Here is a 9,700-nt window from a genome sequence, read left to right as displayed (position 1 = left end):
TGCAAAGTTTTGCAAACAGTATATGTGTCCGAATGATTATGGTTGTGAGTCTGTTGCCTGGTGCTGTGTGAAGTTAATAAATCCACACCGTGAGAAAGTGTAGATGTAGCAACTCAGGAAAAAGAAATCTCACTCCAGAATTTTGCGAGGGAAAAACAGCTAATTTAAAGGAGTATAAACCACAACAAAAACTACACACATTAGTAGAAACGAAATAAGGTAAGGACAGCATAATCATGTATGATTCCTCTCAATTGATTTAGTTGTAGGCATCCGGGTTGGCGATAAGGTAGGCCTCGGTGGCCTTGAAGATGCCCGTGACAGAATCCTTGGCCTTGGTGATCTCATCCTTCACCTCCATGCCTGGCAGTAGCTTGTATGTCGATTCCACCTTCACCACGCTCCCACCATTAGCTGTCGGCTCCACCTTGATGTGCGATGTGGCCGTCTCAATTTCCGTGCCGATGCCACCACCCTTGATGATGGTTGACTTGCACTCGCACTTGTCCGTGTCAATGAACTCGAGCCTCTCCTTCATGAGGTTGAAGGGCATGGCTGCAAGATCAACTCTGTTTTACGCTTTGACAATCTGTACCAGACTGCAGGTGATATGAGTTGTATGTGATGCATACCTGAGGTGAAGTTGAACTACCTGACACTGCCGATGCCACCTTCTCCTTCAACGGGGTGGGCACTTGCGATGATCTGTGGTGCAAGCTTGGGGGCCAGGGTGTGCCAGTCCATGACGCCGGCACAGAAGAGGCGCGATGCAGCGACCGACGACTCAATCTCATGGGTCCAGCTGTTGGTGGAGGCCATAGCTATGAGAGAAAAGTCCACATTTCAACCCTCAACTAACCACGGCATTTGATTGTCAACCCTCAACTCTAAAACCGGTCGGATTTCAACCCTAAACTTGTCACACTGTCCACTTTACCCCCCTTGACTCGGTTTGAGGCTAGTCAAGTGGTTTTGACCCGGTCAAAGCTGACTAGGCAGCCCAGTCAGCATGCCACGCACACAGGTCCAACCTTATCCCCATCTCTCTCTCGTTTGTTCAGTCTCACCCCGATCCAAATCAACCTGCCGCCGCGTCGCCGCCGCCCGCAGCCACGACCTCCTCGCCGGCGACCGGTAACCGGGCGCGCCGCCACCGCCGCCTGGGACGCCGCCGCCCGGGGCCAGCACCTCCACCGCTGCCTGGGACGCCGCCGCCCGCGGCCACCACCTCCACCGCGGCCTGGGACGCCGCCGCCCGCGGCCACCACCTCCACCGCGGCCTGGGACGCCGCCGCCCGTGGCCACCACCTCCACCGCGGCCTGGGACGCCGCTGCCCGCGGCCACCACCTCCACCGCGGCCTGGGACGCCGCCGCCCGCGGCCACCACCTCCACCGCGGCCTGGGACGCCGCCGCCCACGGCCACCACCTCCACCGCGGCCTGGGACGCCGCCGCCCGCGGCCACCACCTCCACCGCGGCCTGGGACGCCGCCGCCCGCGGCCACCACCTCCACCGCGGCCTGGAACGCCTCCGGCCGTGGCCACCACCTCCACCTCCACCGCAGGTTTGCCCTCTCTTCCCTCCCTTCCTCCCTCTGTTTCCCTTAGATTTTAGTTGCTGCTGCTAACCCTAGCCGCCGGCGAGCTACTGCTGCTAGCTTGGGCGAGTTGTTGGTGCTGCCACCGCCGGCAAGCTGCTAGCTTGGGCTAGCTTCTGCTGCTGGTCCTGCCCTTGCACCCCTTGTTAATAGTAATTTTCCCCCTCTCTCTATTGCTGAAACCGTAATAATGATTTCTTATTATGTTTTCTCATCTCTTGTAGATTGAATGGATCCTCTAGATTTCTTTGTTGTGCGATTCCATTTCAATGGTGCATTTGTGCGTGAGGGTCAAAATTTGGAATATGTTGGAGGCAGCGAGGAAATTGCTCATGTTGAGCGGCGCAGTTTGTCCTTACGCACTCTCATTCTAAATCTGAAAGTGCATTACAGTGTCGCTCGACAAGGAGTAATCATGATGCTGCATTGGTTATATCCTGGAAAACAATTGTCTGATGGATTGATGGCATTAGTTGATGAAAATTCCGTGAAGTACATGCTCTCATATGAAACAGATGGAGGTGTAGTGGACATATATGTTGAGGACATTAGTAGTAATGAGCCAGAACAACAAAGTTATAGGGATGATGAAGTACCCGCGGGCGGTGATGAGAATTCAAAGCAAAGTTTTGGGGATGATGAAGTACCTGCTGGTGGTAAAGAGGAATCAAATCAAAGTGATGTTGTTGATGGCAATGGTACCGATTCTTCATCCGATAGTGACTTTGTGTTATCGGATTGCTCAACATCCGATGATGAGGTGGAGGAGATTAGGCAGAAGTACAAGGATTTCAAGAGCAAGAGCAAGGGCAAGGGCAAGGACATCACTGCTATAGAGAAGGCCATTGCACCTCCGACAAAAAAAAAGATAGTAGCTGACTCAAGTTATGAAGATGATGAATCATATGATGAAGATAGTGATGGTCAGCTTGTTGTTCATGAGTCCGAGTTTCCAAAGTATTCGAGTCAGGCTGAGGTGAAGAAATTCAGTTTGGGAATGAAGTTTAGTGGAAAGAAACAGTTCAAAGAGGCAATAGTGGACTATGGTCTTAGGAAGAGGAAGGAAATAAAATTCATTAAGGATGAGGGTGACAGGGTGAGAGCAAAGTGCACTTGGCCAACTTGCAAATGGGTTTGTTTAGCGAGGAAGACTAGCAAGTTTGAAAGCTGGCAGATTACTTCTTTCATTGATGAGCACACATGCCCAAAGAGGAGAGACAACAAGTTGGTGACATGCACCAGAATAGCCAACAAGTTTGAGAATTTGATCAAGTCAAACACTGACTGGTCAGTCCAAAATTTGAAGGCCACGGTGCAGGAGGAGATGTTTGCTAATGTACACATATCGAAGATCAAGAGAGCTAAGGCAATTGTCTCAAAAAGGATTCAAGAGTCAAAATTGGGTGAATATAGCCAAGTCTTCGATTATCAGCTAGAGCTTCTTAGAAGCAATCCTGGTTCTACTTGCATAGTGAAGCTAAACCCTGACAATGAAGTTCCAACCTTTGACAAATTCTATATATGTTTTGATGCTTGTAAGAAAGGTTTTCTGGCTGGATGCAGAAAATTCATAGGTTTGGATGGATGTTTCTTGAAGGGGAGAGGAGGAGAGGTGTTGAGTGCAATTGGAAGAGATGCAAACCATCAGATGTATCTGATAGCGTGGGCACTTGTAGACAAGGAGACCAATGAAACCTGGGATTGGTTTGTTAGCCTGTTGTGCTCAGACTTAAAACTTGGAGATGGATCGGACTATGTTATTATTTCTGATCAGCAGAAAGTAATTCTCTTTTAATCACATTTTATCATATTACATTGTGTTGTATGTTGTATGTTCTGACTCATGTTGTCGTTGCTTGTAGGGTATTCTCAAGGCTGTTGAAAATTGGCTACCAAGAGCAGAGCATAGGAATTGCGCAAGGCACTTGTATGCAAACTGGAGGAAGACCTACAGAGAGAAGGAATGGCAGAAGCTATTTTGGGCATGTGCAAAAGCTAGTTCTCCAATGCTTTTCAATCTTGCAAGAGCGAAGTTAGCACAAGAGACTGTTGAAGGGGCAAGGGATGTGATGAAAACTGACCCACACCATTGGAGCAGGGCTTGGTTCAGGTTGGGCTCTAATTGTGACTCGGTAGACAGCAACATTTGCGAGTCTTTTAATAAGTGGATCGTGGAGCCTCGCTGTTTGCCAGCAATCAGCATGTTTGAAGCCATTAGGGTGAAGATAATGGCTAGGATAGAATATCAAAGAACCGAGTCGGACAAGTGGACTGGCACCATTTGTCCCACGGTACTTAGAAAACTGAAGAAAAGCATAAATGCCTCTGCCTATTGTCATGCTGTTTGGAATGGTGAAGATTTATATGAGGTGACTCATAGAGAACATAGGTTCCAAGTGAATCTAGAAGAGTGGACATGTAGTTGTAGATATTGGCAACTATCTGGTCTTCCATGCCCTCATGCTATATCATGCATTTTTTTCAAAACCAACAACATAGATGATTACATTGACAAGTGCTATAGCATAGAAGCATTCAAGAAAACTTATGCTTTTTGCCTTCAACCTGTGGAAGGCAGACCTGCATGGCCTGTGTCTGAGAGGCCAAGACCTAATCCACCAGGGGAGATTATGATGCCCGGTAGGAAGAAAAAGCAAAGGACCAGAGAGCAACAAGAGAAGCCAAGGTGTGCCACTAGGGTTTCTAAGAGAGGTACAAAGATAAGATGCAGCATGTGCAAGCTACATGGGCACAACAGGACATCATGCAAAGCAAGAAATGGCACAGGGAGTTCAAATATACCAACTCCTGAGTAAGGCCAAGGTCCTGCTAGAAGCAAAGCACCATCAGCTGCTTCCAAACAGCCTGCTGCAAGCCAAACTGCAACAAGTAGCCAAGCACCATGTGCTAGTCAAGGGCCAAATATGGTACACTATCCAGGAAATATGCATGAGCAAACCTGATTACACTATCATGTATATATAACTAACATTTGCCATGTTTCTTGTAGCCTTCACGCCAGAGCAGCACTAGGCAGAGCAAAAGGAAGGCCACTGAGGAAGTGGCTGCACCTAACCCAAAGAGAAGGGCGCCAACTGGAAGCAGCAGCAGGTCCAACAATTTCTCCGGAAATACAATTAATGTGCAAAGAAGCTCCAATGTCAATGTTAATGTATCTACCGGCAATTCTAGCGCTAGAGCTAGCAGCAGAGTTGTCAAGCACACAAAGAAGTATGCGGGGTTTCGAAGGCTGCTTGGATTTCAATCATGAATTAGCTAGCAACATCGCTGCTTGCCAGAAATGCATTATGTATTGTGTGAGACATCTATGTGTTGTGTGTGAGACCTCATCTATGTATTGTGTGTGAGACATCTATGTTTTCTATTTGAGACATCTATGTGTGTTTGCAATCATCTTTTCCGTATGATGACCAAATGCTACCAAATGGTACCAAAATGCTGCCCAAATGCTGCCCAAATTTTGAACCGAAAAAAAGTGCCCAGAAAATTCTGAAATTTTTACACAACAACACTCATATTATGTTCAGATAGCTGGGAAATTTTCAACTTAAATGGATTTATAGATTGAGAGAACCATCAATTTTTCAAATTCAGCCACTATTCAGTCAAAATTTTGAACTGAAAAAAAAGTGCCCAGAAAATTCTGAAATTTTTACACAAAAACACTCATATGATGTTTAGATAGCTGGGAAATTTTCAACTTAAATGGATTTATAGATTGAGAGAACCATCAATTTTTCAAATTCAGCCACTATTCGGTCAAAATTTTGAACCGAAAAAAAAGTGCCCAGAAAATTCTGAAATTTTTACACAACAACACTCATATGATGTTTAGATACCTGGGAAATTTTCAACTTTAATGGATTTATAGATTGAGAGAATCATCCATTTTTTAGATTTACACGTGGCATGCTGACTGGGCTGCCCAGTCAGCTTTGACCGGGTCAAAACCACTTGACTAGCCTCAAACCGAGTCAAGGGGGGTAAAGTGGACAGTGTGACAAGTTCAGGGTTGAAATCCGACCGGTTTTAGAGTTGAGGGTTGATAATCAAACGCCGTGGTTAGTTAAGGGTTGAAATGTGGACTTTTCTCTTGCTATGATGATCAAACTAGTACCAGTGCAAGTGATGTGAGCTGTGACTGTTGTAATGGCGCAGAGCTGCTTGATTTCCTGGAGAGCAGAAGTGAGCCCTATAAATAGGGGCTTGAAAGCAGGGGTTGGTGAAGCTTAAGCAGGGGATGGGTCTGGTAACTGGAGACTGGTAAAGGCGCCAAAGAGGTTTTCCAAATTGTATGGCACCTTCGGTGGGCTAACCTTTTATCATTGCTGGGTCTGAAAGCTCGCGCTTTTGTCAATCTTTAGTGTTATTTTTAAGCGCTTGTCAATCTTTAGTTAGGAGAAGAATGTGTTCTCTATCCAATTGGCACCACGGTCCGCGTGGGGAAATTGTTGTAGTGCTAGTACGTGATTATTAGCCAGCTGTGTTACCCATTAACAAATGCATGTGGGTGTGTACATGTATCATTACACGTAAATCAACTACTAGTTGAGATGCTGGGTTGCATTCGTCTGTAATCATAGTTTGCTCGCCGCATGTGCTGGCAAAACACATGTTATTGTTTTTTCTAATGCAAAACCATTGAATATCATGCTTTATCATCTTTGACCATGTACAATGCAAGCTGATTAGAGAGATGCCTGTGAAAGTGAAATTTTAAGCATTGATGCTTTTTATTTGTATAGCACCTAGGCACGTTTACTATAAATACAAAAAATGATGCTAAACAAAACTTGGTTTATTTTTTAAGCAACTAACCAAGGACCTTGCACTCTATCTAGTCAGTTTTATTCAAGAGATGGTCAGGGCATCTCCAATGCGGTACTTCATTTCGGCCCTTGATTGTTTTGGCACTTTTAGGACGTGGACCCCTGATTTGGGCCATCATTCTCAAGACCGATAAGTTCGGGCATCCTCTGTGTCGGTCTCCGGCAGCCTGGACCAACCCAAACGCATCAGAACCACCCCGCACCCCCTCGAACGATGCTCAAGCCTTGATGTACCCCTGCCATTCCACCCAGCCGCCTCTCCATCAAGCCGTCGTCGTTGGATCCATCATTCGCCCTTGTATCGTCCATCCCAACTGTTGTCGTCCATGCAGGACACATGGCACAACAAGTGTTCGCTCAAATTCCATAATTCATTCTTTGACATCTTCGTTGTATAGTTTCAGGGAAACACGATGGATCCAGACAAGGAGTACTTTTAGAAGGAGGAGCTCATGGGTTGTTCTTCATCAGATAATGAGGAGGAAGACAATGAAACGACGGTAATGATAGCATCTTGAAGAGACGAGCATGTTCTCGGCTCCAAGGGTTCATGATATCGAGTGTTGAATAATTTGAATTTCAATTTGAACCATGTTATTTGGAAACTTTATATTTGGATTGAATATTTATATTTTAACTATTGTTGCATTGAAATATTTATTATTTTAATTATTGTTGCATTCAAATATTAATCTTAGAATTATTTCAGTGTTAGGAGAATGACTCCGAAAAAAAGAGAAGAGGGGCATACAAGTAGGGGTCTTTTGGGGGCTACCATTGGATGGCCAGCGCCTGCCCGACTGTCAATGAACACGTTTGGACGTGTCCACGGATGTCAGAGTAATGGGCCATGGGTAGGCTAACCCAGGCCCAGAACCTTTCAAGACATCGGGGCAGGCTGCACCCCTCAAGACCCGAGGACGAAGAGCCGCCTTCTGAGAGTCGGCTGCGAGGCAGCCGACTGCCCACTCGCGGCCGAGTCCCGAGGACGACTTCAGGATGAGCCGACTCCTGACTGGCGACTTCCAGAGAAGCCAGCCATGGGGAGTCGGCCCGCGACACCAACAACCCCCATGCCCTCATAAAGAGGGACGGGACGGGGAGTGGCCATAGTAAGGTCCACTCCCACCCTTTTCTAAGGGCAGGCGTGGCCATAGTACGCCGTACCCGTGGAGATCTCCGCCTGGCGCGACACTGTTGCCATGCCAGCCCTAACGTCAGCCCCAGTGGGCGGAGTCTTGTGCCCACGACGGCCTGCCGGTACGACCCAAGGGACGACAGGTCCCACCAGTCGGCGGGCGTATGGAAGACGGCGAGAGCGCCACCAGTCGGCCCACTTGGGAGTCGGCCCCCAGGAGTCGGTCGGCCCCTCCCACGGGCCCCACGCGCCATTAACCAGACGCGATAGAGAGTGGCCACAGTGATTGCCCGCCAGACGGCGGAGCTGTCGCCACGACCCCGTGACCGAGCCCGCGTCATTAGAGGCACGGCTACAGTAATCTACAGCCGGCAAGACCCGCCCGCGGCGGACGCGGCCTGTCGGCTCCGTACCGAGCCAGTCGGCGGGCCCCAAGAGTCGGCGGATAAGACGGCGGCCAGAGAGAATGATGGCTGGGCCCGCGTCCAGTCGGATGACCATTGTACCCCTGGGGGGTAGGCCTATATAAACCCCCCAGGGCACCCATGCAAAGGGTTGGAATCCATTAGCACTAGACCAAATCATAAAGGAGAGAGCTAGCCTTGCCTTCTCCTACCTCCAGGAAACAGCTCAAGGAGCAACCATGTACACACTTTGCCATAGTGATCATGCGGAGACCCCGCAGAGTAGAAGTAGGGGTATTATCTCCACGGAGAGCCCCGAAGCTGGGTAAGATTCGCTGGCGTGCACGCCTTTGCCTTATCCCGTTTCCAGGCACCGACGACGTTCTACTCGCTCCCACCATGATAAGCCATCCTTTGGCATATGTCGCACCCAACCCCCGACATTTGGCGCCCACCGTGGGACCTGGTGCACCGTCGTCCGGAGACCTGCTCTGGACGGGAACCCTTTTTCTCCCTGGCGAGCGCAGCCAGCCCGTCACGCCAGACGGAGTTTGCGCCGACACACTGCACGGCGCTGAGATCGCCTGCGCAGCCAGCTGCGTCGCTGATCTTTTAGGCGAGGTTGACCTCTCTGACGAGCCTACTGTTGGGGAACGTAGTAATTTCAAAAAAAATTCCTACGCACACGCAAGATCATGTGATGCATAGCAACGAGAGGGGAGAGTGTTGTCTACGTACCCAACGCAGACCGACTGCGGAAGCGATGACACGACGTAGAGGAAGTAGTCGTACGTCTTCACGATCCAACCGATCAAGCACCGAAACTACGGCACCTCCGAGTTCGAGCACACGTTCAGCTCGATGACGATCCCCGGACTCCGATCCAGCAAAGTGTCGGGGAAGAGTTCCGTCAGCACAACGGCGTGGTCACGATCTTGATGTACTACAGCAGCAGGGCTTCGCCTAAACTCCGCTACAGTATTATCGAGGAATATGGTGGCAGGGGGCACCACACACGGCTAAGGAATAGATCACGTGGATCAACTTGTGTGTCTAGAGGTGCCCCCTGCCTCCGTATATAAGGGAGTAGAGGGGGGAGGCTGGCCGGCCAAGGAGGAGGGCGCAGGAGAGTCCTACTCCCTCTGGGAGTAGGATTCCCCCCCCCCCCCCAATCCTAGTCAGAATAGGATTCGCGGAGGGGGAAAAGAGGAGGAGGGGGGCGGCCACCTCTCCTAGTCCTAATAGGACTAGGGGAAGGGGGAGGCGCGCAGCCCATCTAGGGCAGCCCCTTCTCTTTTCCACTAAGGCCCACTATGGCCCATATAGCTACCGGGGGGTTCCGGTAACCCTCCCGGTATTCCGGAAAAATCCCGATTTCACCCGGAACACTTCCGATATCCAAACATAGGCTTCCAATATATCAATCTTTATGTCTCGACCATTTCAAGACTCCTCGTCATGTCCGTGATCACATCCGGGACTCCGAACAACCTTCGGTACATCAAAATGCATAAACTCATAATATAACTGTCATCGTAATCTTAAGCGTGCGGACCCTACGGGTTCGAGAACAATGTAGACATGACCGAGACATGTCTCCGGTCAATAACCAATAGCGGGACCTGGATGCCCATATTGGCTCCTACATATTCTACGAAGATCTTTATCGGTCAGACCGCATAACAACATACATTGTTCCCTTTGTCATCG

At 49.1% G+C, this 9,700-nt stretch overlaps 1 pseudogene; it reads right to left on the bottom strand.

Moving 5' to 3' along the window:
- Window positions 1–226: 226 nt before the first annotated feature.
- LOC125525131 lies at window positions 227–819 on the bottom strand (annotated as a pseudogene).
- Between the last annotated feature and the right edge of the window lie 8,881 nt (window positions 820–9,700).

This window comes from Triticum urartu, chromosome 7 (genome assembly GCF_003073215.2).
Source record: "Triticum urartu cultivar G1812 chromosome 7, Tu2.1, whole genome shotgun sequence".
NCBI lineage: Eukaryota > Viridiplantae > Streptophyta > Magnoliopsida > Poales > Poaceae > Triticum > Triticum urartu.
The sequence above is the reverse complement of the archived record's forward strand: the minus strand, read 5'-3'. Positions and strand labels throughout refer to the sequence as shown.